Here is a 12,869-nt window from a genome sequence, read left to right as displayed (position 1 = left end):
ATGGGAGAACAGACCTGATGGGAAAGAAAAAAGAAGACAAGAAGGGGAAAAAGTAAGAAGGTGGAAAGGGAGAGGGGTGTTTCCCTTCAGGGGGGGATGTGTTTGCGTGTGAACTAATCTCTCTCCTACACACAGACACAGACAAAAAAACATACACACACACACACACACCCTCCCTCTCCCCAGTCACTCAGTCAGTTGCAACAACACACTCACGGAGGACGGCAGCACAAAGCAGAGACGCTCTGCTACCAGCTCGTGCTCACACATACCTCACCACACTGAACGCACACGAGCTCAGACTCAGACAGTCGACACACACCTCCTCAGCGACACCCCGACAGCTGAAGCAAAACTGACAAGAGGAGGGAAGGGAAGGAAAAAAAGAGAAGAAGTCAAAGGAGAAAGAGGAAAGACTGGTGCATATCCTGAGAGAAACACACATTTAAGGAAAACAGCAGCCAGGTAAGGCTATATTTTCATCTATAATTTCCACTCCGTGGTTGTCAATTGCTCTTAGTGAAACCGTAAAAAGAAACTGCTCTCTGAACATCACAGCCAGCCTATTTAGAATTGTGCAGCATGTACAATATGTAAAAAGCTAAATAAAGTCCTACTTCATGCAATTCAACACCAAGGACTGTACCTGTGCAGCCCCAGTAGATAACCTCATCATCAGTAGTACTCTGACTTTTTTAGGAGTTAAAACCTCTCCTTGCTCCTCATAGACCGGTCTGCGCAAAGTCGAGATTAAACTGTTGTTTGTGGTGATGCGAAGTTAAAAATGCTGAACTTTTGTGAGGAATCGAAGCTGTGCAGATGAAGGATGTGTTCTTTGTGTTTTTTGTGTGTGTGACCTAGCATGTACGAGATGTACGGATCGTAAAAGACCAAATCAGTTAAAAGGGAACTGAAAGTAGAATTATATTGTTTCAGAGGAAGCTTTGAACTATAAGAAAAGTGCCTCTGGGGGGCACTTCTGCTTTTTGCGATACCACAGATCACTAGTAAGTTACTTTTGATATTAAAAAACAAGACAGTTTTCAGTTTGCTTTGATTTAACTGGGTTATTGGTGGTATAATGCTGCTTTACTCAATGAACATTAAGGAAAAGAAGTGTCAGTGTCAGTAGCTGCTGGGAGTCTGGTGTGTTGCAAACTACAGATGTCAGGATGGTTCAAATTAAACATCAAACTTCTCCACAGGAGGAGGCTGTTTGTTTCCAGTCTAGAGTTAACAGTGGTTTCTAATATGGCCATTACCGATCCCGAATACACCAACAGAGAAATCTGAACCTTAAATGAACCTTCACCAGGTTGTGCGTACGCCAGAATCCAAACAAACTTTAACTTGGCACAACACAAAACAGATTTCACAAGTGGCGTCTCCATCAGAAGAATTGTGTATGTCACTGTTGACAAAAAATATTCTATTCCTTGACATGATTGCTTGATTTAGCTGGATTGGTGCATGTATGACATTTAAAATAAGGCAGTAATTCTCCGCTACCAGCACTTTGCAAGCCGCTCCTACATGGCTAATTGGTTAGGTTAACTGTACAGATTCTGGAGCTTCTAAAGCATTCAAACAGACTGAAACAAGACCAGTCGGAGAGCAGATCCAGGTCAGAGAAGCTTCAGGGGGACAGACTCGGTGTGCTGTGTTTTTGACCTTCTATTCTGTTTATAAAGAGATAATACAACCAGAGAAGAGAGACTCAGAAGAGACACAGAGAGGGAAAGGATGAATGGATTCATTGTCTGGTCTGTGTGTGTGTGTGTGTGTGTGTGGGCTAAATGAGAGGGTGTGTTTTGTGTGTCTCAAAACAAACTGTGAGCAATCAGTGACTTGTAAGAGGTTAATGCTACACCAAAAATGTTCTTGTGACAAAGAAATCCCATGAAATAACTGTTTAACTCATTGATGATAATGATGTGTAATTGATCCATTTGACTAAACGCTGTTTCGTGCAACTTTCAGTCTCTGCTACGCAAATTCAGGAATTCTTATGTTCCCAAGCAGGACTTCTTATGTAGTGGGTGATATGCAAGAGCAGTGACTGGCCAACTTCAGTAAGCGTTAAAGGTCAGACTCACACATATTCTGAATCTACACGGAAAACCCATAAAAGATGATGCAAAGTACAAACAAACACATGACCAGACAGCATCAAAGATGCACACTAAGAATAAAATCTACACTCATTGTGTATCATTTTAAACCATTACTTTGGGCTAAAGAGTTGGATTTCTCAGTCCCAAGGATTGTTTGATACGACATCTTTTATAAAGACAAAAATAAACAAACAGGTTTTATGGCCACTTGGAGGCAGTGGACACAAATTTAACCACCACCAAAGTCGATGTTAAACTTGTTAGCAAGCATACCTGATCTGAGATTATGAGCTGCAATTTCAGGTGGGCACAGAAGAAATAAAAAGACTGTGAGAGGAACTGTCACGGTATAGACAGATTAGCTTACCCAACCCAAAGCAAACTGCAAAGAAATTTAAATATAAAAAAGCACAGATTGTTTGAGAAAAATAAATCTTATGCTGCAATCTAATGACAGAAAAACCTACACTGGTTCTAAGAGCAACGCATTGCACTGCAACGTTTCCCTTCTCTGTTCTCTGCTGTGATACAGCTGCTGATGACGCTTCCATTCCTGCCATGACATGATGACATTAATGCTTGCAACAATGCTCGCGATTGTCTACGCTGTTTACAAGGAAAAAAAAGCCCTTTTTTTAGGGGTTGGGAGGGGCTTGGCGGATGGCATTAAACCTCCAACTTTCAGCGAAAGATCACAAGATCGTATGCTATTCTTTACTAGATGTTCAACAGGCCTTTCACTATTCTACTCTCACTCCCACTCACCATTACTTACTTAAGTACTTCGCTCCGACCCACAAATGGTTAGGTGTAGAAGTCAAAAGCACATGGCTGGGGTTAGAAAACCAGGGTTACTAAGTTTTTACATGTGGAGGAACATACAGTACATATAACATGTTTTCTGGTGAGACTGGACTATTCAGTCATTGGTCACCTATCCGTCACCCATCATGATTCAGACGTGCTTGGGAAAGTGAGAGAAAAAGGCAGGTCCTTATATCGTATCACTTTACTTGTAAAATCATGTGGTATACGTATAATTAGCATAACATAAAGTCATTCTATAAGACAACGAAAATGGATGGAAACAGATCGAAATCAAATCAAATCAAATTTATTTGTATAGCACATTTCATGTACGAAACAATTCAAAGTGCTTTACATAAAATAAAAGCATTGCAGCAGGGAGTGGAAGAAGCATTAAAAATACATAAAAGAATATAAAGAGAAACAAATAAAATAATTTAAATGAATTTAAAAACAAGCAACAGTCCAGATAAATTAAAAGATATTATGCAGATTTCATGCATAGACACATGAGAAAAGAAATGTTTTTAACCTGGATTTAAAAATGTTTACATTTGGTGAAACAGCAGAAAATATACATGTTCTACATGTTTACATGTTGTTGAAGAGTTAGTGCTGTAATCTAGAAGGTTTAATTCTATTACATTAACAGTATAGTTGTTAAAGACTTGAGAAAAATCTTTTTCTCCACCTGAAGACATAGTCATTAGTGTCACTGCTGTTCGTCAGATGAGAAGCTGCACAACCAAACAAAACTTGAGTCCTCTCAGAGTTACTGTTTGCTCATAATAATATGTTGTATTGTCACAAAGGTTCATATCAAACTTTGTACTTAACAACACAGCTGTGGGTAGGTGCAGTTAAAAATATTGATTTCTCACCATGCAGAGAGTAGAAGCAGCAGCTGCAGTCCAAACACTGTGTCCATAACATTTACACACCGATGCAACCAGCAGAATGCCATGAAGGTGAAGTGTGCACATGCCTTCAACGGTATCAGCTGGCGCATACACTAAATCCCCCCCTAAGATCCAGTGACACAAGTGGCATATTCACCCACTGCCAACAGTTGTTTACTTCCAAACAGTTGTTTGGAAGTAAACAACACACTTGTAACATGGATGGATAAAGTCACTGACTGTGCTGTTTAATTTCAAGCTGTACAACAAGCAGCAGATAATTGCCGTTCATTTTTCTTTCTGCTGTGGCACTTCCATGTTGTAAAACAGTAATGGCACAATAAACCTTAAGTGCTCCGAACATAATTTTTCTTTTAAAAATTCCGCCTCATCCCACAGGCAAAAGTTTTCCTTCCACTTAAAAGATAAATGTTCCCTCGCCACTCGACAAAGGAACAAGGAGTGCAACCACCTTTAAACAGTTTTCCCTCATTCATTTTGGCACAGATGATGTGAAAAAGACATTGTTCTGCATCTTATCATCATCAGTAAAACCACAAGAGTAGGAAAGTTTGGACAGCCTTGGAACCCCAGGAAACCAAACTCAGACAAGAAGCAGGGCACAGTCAGGTTTAAAAGAACAAAATTATTTAATTAATAAAGTCAACTAAAGCCCTAGAGAACGGGAAACCTAAGAACTAAAAGCAACCAAATTTTAAACAATAATCCCAATACAGGCAGGTGAAAAACTGAGCAACAGGTTAAAAACAAAGAAAAACAGGTTAAGCAATAAGGATCTGAGAAATAAGAACAGAAAACTGACAGTATATATATACTGAGTGCTAACCAGGTGTGTGGCAGAAACCGAACAAAGGTAAGAAATAATCAGCTGAACTCTTAACTGATGTGGAACAACCAAAAACAGGAAGTAACAGAAATGCTAAAAGTACAATTTACTTCCAAAGTAAAGCAGGAAGTGAACAGGAAACTCGCAGAAATGAGAAAGAGCAGAGTATTCATCAATAAAATAAAACCCAAACCATTACATGTGCTCACGAGTTGCTCCCCAGTTAATGCAAAGCAGTGCGTGTCTGAGAGGGGCTATACTTTGTTGAAATTAAGTGCAAAGACTGTAGAAACAAAGCTAATATTAAGTCAGGTAGCAGAACTGGCCCATGTGACCAGGCTGGTCCGACAGACATGGCAGGAACACAGCGTCTTTGCACTCTTCAGCCGGCGGAGGAGAAACTTCTCTCTTTCTGTGGCACCATAAAGAAAATTTAACAGCTAATTATATTTCTCCATCACAAAATGCAAGGTCCAAAAATTGTGCTCATTTCATGTTGTTGTAGGAAACCAGGCTGATTAAGTAAGTACACAAAGCTAAAAATCTATATTTGGTGAAAGGGATGATGGCGGCGGTGGTACAAATTGATCATTATCACCCAAATGCGATCTTTTTCAGTGTTCCACTTTCCTCATTTTCTTTCTGTTTTTCTGTTCAGTTGCTGTTTTTTTCAGGTGCATTTCTGTGAGACTAGGCTTTGGTAAACAGATGAAGAAGAACATTATCCTTTCTTTGCTTTGTTCACCAGCTTGTTTCTTACTTTGTCTGTTTTTGAGTGCAGCTGTTGAAAAGAACCATCTTGGTTGATAATAGTAGAGCAGTTTGAAGAGCAGCAAGAGTAAATTTGAACATTTAAGTTATGCAAAGATCTCGCCCATTGACCGCTGGGATAGGCTCCAGCCCCCGCGCGACCCGACCGACGGATTCACCGGTATAGAAAATGGATGGAAGTTATGCAAAGAGCAATAAGCTGAAGTCACTGTATAACTCAACAGAGCTGAGGGAATCTACAGCAGCTGTGTGGATGTAACAGTATAATCACACACAAGGTATCTAATTCATTTTCAGAGGTGAAATACTGATAAGACCAGCTTTAAGTTATTCATGATAGATTACAGGAATTAAAATAAAATGAAATTAAACACAAAAGATAAATCTTTTGTGGAGGAGAGCAGAGACATAATGCAAAAGTCTATTGATGTAACACTTTCAACCTTTGGAAATTACAAGTTTATCCTGTGAATGTTCCATATCAATATCACAACTAATCCAAAACAACAGCCCTAAAGTGCCCCCTGTCCGATAAAATAAACTCCGTTTCATATAACTGTTATCTTGCATAAAAGATAGAATAGTTATAAACTTGAGTTATTTTACACTCAGAAAAGTTAAAGCTCTCCACAAAGACCAAAACAAAACAGGATCACAAATCACAAAAGCAATTAAAACCTGAGGCAATAAACAGGCAAATCAATTAAAAAGCGATTAGAACATAAAGTACTGTCGATAAAGTGCAGACAAGCAAAGCAGCAGCGATAAACACTTCACCCAAAACTGATTTTACGGTATTTCAATGCTTTTTTTTCAGAATTTCTCAAAAGACATGGAATAACTTTGATTTTTCCCGGAAAGCTGATAAGATTGCAAACTTAGAAGCTTTAATGCAAATCTTTGTTCAGTCAAAATATCTCCAGAAATCTCCAGCTGGCACCCCAGGTTGTAATGAGGGGGAAGAAATCAATGCTCTTTAACATTGTATTCTGAGTATTTTCTGTCATAAAACAAAGACATTGCCATGAAGAAATGGTGAGAAGAATGGGGGAGGAGTTGGAGACAAAGACAAAGGAAAATTAGGAACAAAGTGAGCAAAGTTTGATGGGAATGTGGTGAGATGATGTGAGCAAGAGCAGTTTGGATCAAAAATAAAAAGGATATTTTAGAAAATTAGGAACATGGGATGTTTTGCGGGTGAGATAAGAGCCTGAGAGCAGCAACGACAAAGACTTTGTGTCATGTCTGGGGATGAGGGTTGACGTCTGTGTGTGAGTGTGTGTGTGCGTGTGTGTGTGTGTGTGTGTGGGAGGGGGTCTCTGCCACCTTGGTAGCAGAGTACATTATGGCTGTTTGGGCACATTATGGGGCATTAGCTAGAGGAGCATCTTTGAATAATGCATGAACTTTACTTATAAGCAGAGTGCAAATGTCCTTTGAAGAGCACTAAACCAGTGAACGCTCATTCAGTCAGATTTCAGACTTAATCTACTCCTATCTGTAACCCCTAGCTGTCTTTAACCTAAACTTGTCCTCATTTTAAATCAGATACATCAGATTGTTTATTGTGTAAGTCTTGATCCAGCCCTCATTCCTTTATATTTTCCTTCCAAGCAGCCAGACTTTCTTGTAATCTTTTTAGGTGGTCTTAAGCAATAATTCTCCAGGCTTTCTGAGGTCTTTCAAAGTTTTCTTTGGACATGGTCAAGCCACTTAAAACTGATCTATGAATCATTCAAGCATGAAAAATGTGTCTAACTCAAGGGATGAACACAGGGTTGTGTACACTCATAATAGACAACTTAGCAAATAACCATTTTTGATCTGTACCCTTAGCCACTTTAGGCTAAAGAAAGATCATTTGTTTCCCATTTCTTTTGTTGCATCTATGACAGATTCCAAAGATAACACTGTTTGACAGACAGAAAAATGTGTTTTTGCACAAACTAGGTGTTTCCCAAAGAGCTATTATCTGAAAACTTGGCATATCTCAGCACGGTGTGCAGTTTATCCTTAAAAGATTTGAGGAAACGAACGAAACTGAAAGTAATTTTCAAAAGAAATGGAAGAAAATCCAGCAGACCTGAAAGATGAATCTGGATTTATTGCAGGAAAATACAATATGTCAGGCAAAAAACAGAGGTTGCATGGTTTTAACAAGAGTGAAAATCAATATTTGGTCTGAGCACCTTCATTCTCCAACACAGCCTGAACCCTTTTAGACAAGTTTTCTGTCATTTCTTTAAGTAGTCTTCAGGAATAGTTCTCAAGGCTTCTTGGAGGACATACCAAAGCTCTTCTTTGGATGTGGACTGCCTTTTGTTCTGTTCTTTGTCAAGATGATCCCAATCTGCTTTAATAATGTCTATATGAGACCTGTTGCCACTGATTTTCAGTCCAACTCTTGTGTCATTTGGCACAGCTCAGCCTTTTCTCCCTGTTTTTCTATCCTGCACCTGTCTCCTATTTTCCTGCCAATATATAAAGGAATGAGGGGTGGCTCAAGATTTTATGCGCAGTACTATATGTCACAGTGAATGCATTGTGGAGGCAAAACAAAATTCCCCACAACACACACACACACAGTCATGCCATAAACAACTTGCCAAAATATGACATTCTCATAACGTGTGGATTAAAAAAGCGACTGCTTTCTGTCTATGAGTTGTGTGACTACATTTCATCCTGTCAACATAAAAAGGTGGCAACAGACGGTTGCCGCATCCAGACGAATGATTCTCGGGTCTAACGGTGCAGCCAATGAGCCCATTAATGTCTCACACACGCCTTTAGACACACGATCAAAACATTTTAGTGTCATTTTTTACGATTGCCTTCTCTGACTTTTATCAGTGTGCTGAATCTTGCTGCTCCCTCTGTTACACATTCATTCTCTTCCAGAATGAGAAATCACTTGATATTTCTCTCACAAAAGTTACTGCAGGCATGAAAGAGTCACTGCGATCAGAATGAATGTGTTTTAAAAACCTTAAACATTGTCTGATGTGGACTGGAGGATGCTCTTTCACTTAAAAGTCCGCATTTTGATTATGAATCATCAAAAACTGACTTTGAAGCTCGAGTTTTGTTTGTAGTCCATTCCTCCGTCAGAACGGCATCAATGGCATGTTTGTGGGTTTTCTTACACTCCCTTCAGGGCCTTTCAAAATATCTTCATTTGATGGAGGTCAGGGATTTGCCGTGGCAACTGTAAAACATTAACTTTATTCTTCATAAACTCCTTTTTTTGTTGAAGTCTTGCCGCATTTCTCTGGAGGATCAGTTCACAGACAGTTTTTCCTCTAATCCTCCCTTGTATGATTCAGAATTCATTGTTCTATATATGATGGGGAGCCATTCTTGTCACCCAAATGCAGACTCATGGGCAGGAGGCATGCACGTAAAAAACAAAATAAATATGAATGATTTACTGAAAATGGCAAAGAGCTAAAGGCACTGCAGGAGCAGGTAATCCAACAAAGTGCAACAAAAACAGAATCCAGAGGCACAAAGAAACAGCAGGGCAGACAGGCACAACAGGAGGATAATCATAACAGGAATTACGACAAACAAACTGGCAAAGGACAAAGAAAACTAAGAGGTATAAATACTGAGGACAGTAATGACTAACAAAACGCAGGTGGAATAATCAGTAAACTGAATCCAGCTGTGAGGAAGCAAAGGCAGACAGAATACACGAGGGATGAAGCTCTTAGATCATAAAGCACAAAGTAATGCCAACTCAGATATCAAAGGGAAAACAAACATTGAAATAAGACATCTAGGAAAGACGGCTGTAAAAAAACAAACACGCACACAAAAAAACAGAACAACACTGAGAAAGAAATATCTTTAGACTACAATCATTTTGATTGGGATGCAGGTGTAAACCATGATAATACAGCTATACATGCTGGAGCTCCATTTTCCTTATCCAAACAAAACAAATACGAACACCAATAAGTTCTCTTTTTTGTGTCATCCATCAAAATCTTTTTCAAGCTTTCATCTGGTTTGATTATGTAATCTTCAGCACGTTGAAGACAGGTAGCGACGTTGTTCTTATCGGAGAGCAGCGGCTTTGGAGCCGCAGCCCTAACTGCTGTTGTTTGGTGTTAAAAGTTAACCTGGGTTCTTTCTTATCTCACTGGATTAAACATCCTTATCTCTGAGCAACTCGTATCAGTTGAACACTCCTTCGGAGGTTACCAACGGTCATGTCCATATCTACATAATCTGAGCGTGGATTAGTGAAGCTAAAACTGTTTTTCTAACCTTGTCCAACCTGATCAGCAACTCTTTGTCTCATGCCTACACAAACCTCCCTCGTTCATGACATGATTCCATAAATATGTGCTGCGGGGATGGACTTTTCAGGACTTCTGTCTCATAGATATAACAGACCACCCACTCACGTTTTATCATTTATTGTTTTTATTGCAGGACTATGAAGGAAATCTAAACATTATCATAGCAGCTAGTACTGCACAGAGTTGCTCTGAATCACTATAAATCTACTTTAATTCAGGTTATTATGTCGCTGGTTTGGTTGTGCTCTCTTTGTCTGTTGTCTTTGTCTTTGTCTCTGACTTGGTGTTTGTTTTATAATATTTTTTCTTGTTCAGCAACAACTTCGCTCTCTGCCTTGTTTGCTTCACACCTGATCTCAGTTGATTATCAACTCCTGTTAGACATTTTCTGATCATAATACTATATATATATATCATAATACTATATATATATACACATAAAGTATTATATGCCAGATTTTTGTCTAAACAGCCTGTTTTGTCTCCAGCTATGTTTTCAGAGCTGTTTGTTGCCTCTTCCACATTCCTTATGTCTTGTCTTTTTATTTGCATCAGTCCTTTTTTGGTGTTCCTTGAATATCGTTTTTTTTCCTTTTTGGTCTCCCTGCCTTGACAGCACCTGTGGTTTCGCTTTGCTACATGAAATTTGATTTATTCCTCCTGCCTCCTGCCTGTGAGCCTGTATTTGGGTCCTCCTTTTTCCGTGAACCGTGACACAAACAAACTGGTCCCTTGAAACGTTGTGAAATATCTGTACCTAATGCGCTAAATGCATTTAAAAAAAAAACCAGCAGGCATTTTGCATTACGATATTTAACAGACGTCCTATTTGAGGATATGGTGTGTGGTTTTCAAGAGCGAGAGTGGAGGAAGGCCACACACGCAGGAGGTCAGTGTTGACTGTATTTGCTCAACCTTGTGGCGGGAGTTCATCAGCCTGGCAGCCGCCCACTCTGTCAAGGCAAAGGTTCACAGTGACTCCAGCTTAGCAGGAGAATGCACACACAAAAAACATGCAGACCGTAGAGGCTGTCACACTTCATTAGCCCCGAGGTGACAAGAACTCCTGGTGGCAGGCAGATGGAGAGAGCCAGCAAGACTGCACACACTCACACACACACACACACATACTGGTAATTTGTTTTGTTATGGTTTCATCTGTTTTCAGGCCAAGACCTGCAGGCAGAGTTAAACCCCAGTGAAAAGGAAAGAATATAGCATTTTGTCTCAACCATAAACCAGACTTTAAAACGATAGTTTCACTTTATTGAAACCTCATTTTCTATTATGACAGAGTCAGTAGCCATTCCTCTCAGTACGGTATGGAAAGATGCACAAGCGTCTGCAAAAACAACACATCATTGTAGTCGTATAAAGCATAAATAAAGCTTAACAAGAAGTTCTTCTTATGCTTAGAGAAATTCAAACTCAACAAGACCGAGACAACTGGACAGCTCAATTTACTTAGGAACACTGCGACGTGTGTTTGGGCTTCAGAACTGTGCTGAATGGAGGCAGTGATAAGAGGGTCTTGTCAAGCGAGCATCCGATGTTTATTGCACAGTCTTGAGTTAGATAAAATTCAGTCTCCAGATTGTTTGGCCTTTCAATCCATCGTATTTTGCTAGATATTGCTGCATTGGTAAGTGGGTGCATTTCTTTTCTTGTGCTTGTTCTCCTGCCAGCAGGTCAGCTGCAGATCAGCCACTCTGCAGCTGGCAGGGTTTCAGTGTTTTTGCTCGAGGGCACATCAGCAGAATGAAATATCTGTCAACACGCTGGGCTCAAGTCACAGACTCCAGGCTGAAGGATGATCTTCCCACACACCATCAGTGGGAACAGCATCACTTCACCTGTGTTGAATACTGATGTGAGTTCAAATGTTCAATTCGAAAATCTCAAAAAGCGTTCAAATTTGTCGTTTTCTTAGTTGTAGCCGTGGAAAAGCTCAATTTCCAGACCTTTCAGTGTTTGCTTCCACATTTAAATAGCCTTTTTTTGTTGTCGTTGTTGTGTTGTTTGACAGATTTCTTGATGGTTTGTGCGTTTTTGTTGCGTTTAAGACTGAAGTGCAAATATCTGTAATATTTGTCTCTCTGTTCTGGTCATGGCAGAAGTCAAATGTAAAAAGCAGGAATCTGTAGAAGCCTTCAGACTTTCACACCAGCAAAACTCATTCTACAGCACCCTCACGGCCTTTTTCTCCTTTCTGGAGGCCTGGCTATTAAAATCAATCTCTACAGTCTCCCACGTATTGACCCGCTCTGTACAGTCATTAGACTTGAATCCTGGCATGCTCCCAAAATATAAGAAAAAATATCTCAGCAAGGTCAAAAAAAGTGAAGAAATAAAAAACCATAAGTCCCTCAGAGTTTTAGGGTGACCTTGATAGATTCCACACAGTCGGAAGGAGTTCAAATCACAATTGGTGGAGATATATGTGTGTGTGTGTGTGCGATTAGAGATGGATCTCATTAATTTTCAGTTGCTGAGACCCCCTGAGGACTTTCTGTTCGTGTGTGTGTGTGTGTGTGTGTGTGTGTGTGACAGGGAGGAAGGAGGTGGTGTGTGAGAGGGGGTTAAGTAGGAAGGCAATAAAGCCATTTAAGAGTCATAAAGTGCTTGGTCAATCAAAACCACCCCCTGCTAGGCACCTCATGTCCTCTATGCTGTGCATGTGTAAATGCACAAAGTGATATTGTGTGCACATATGTGTGTGTGTGTATGAATTAGAGAGGTACAAAGTGCTCCAACATGTTTCTGTGTATCTGGGGGAATGAGTTTGTGCATCCATGTGTCTCAATGTGTATAAATGTGTGTGATATGTGTGTGTGTATATGTGCTGAGGGGGGTTATCAAGCCAGTCTGGAGAGGCAGTGGGATACTGGGCTCAAAGAGAGAAAGAGAGGCAGGCAATAAAAAAAAAAGGATGCAACACCAGTGGAGCTCTGCTAAAATAGCAACGGAGCAGATGTAGCAATTCAAGAGCAATTTATCTGAATACATTACAATTTCTTTGTGCGTGAAAATACACATGCATGCATTTGCACCCAGGGCTGTGCCTGTCAGACAGATTTTCTGCTTAATTTGCAGCATGACGTCCATAATTTTGCTTGGAGAC

General features: G+C 39.9%; 1 protein-coding gene across 1 annotated transcript in view; it reads left to right on the top strand.

The window, feature by feature from the left end:
* The first annotated feature begins 210 nt into the window (after positions 1–210).
* The window catches only part of hs3st1l2 (heparan sulfate (glucosamine) 3-O-sulfotransferase 1-like 2), a 34,009-nt gene continuing 21,350 nt past the window's right edge, over positions 211–12,869 (top strand). Inside the window, exon 1 of the mRNA XM_075468932.1 lies at positions 211–465. The gene's annotated coding sequence lies outside the window, so the exon portion shown is untranslated. The remainder of the gene's footprint in view (positions 466–12,869) is intronic.

The sequence above is a fragment of the Odontesthes bonariensis genome, chromosome 6, assembly GCF_027942865.1.
Source record: "Odontesthes bonariensis isolate fOdoBon6 chromosome 6, fOdoBon6.hap1, whole genome shotgun sequence".
Classification (NCBI taxonomy): domain Eukaryota; kingdom Metazoa; phylum Chordata; class Actinopteri; order Atheriniformes; family Atherinopsidae; genus Odontesthes; species Odontesthes bonariensis.
This window is presented reverse-complemented; position numbering and strand designations above follow the sequence as displayed.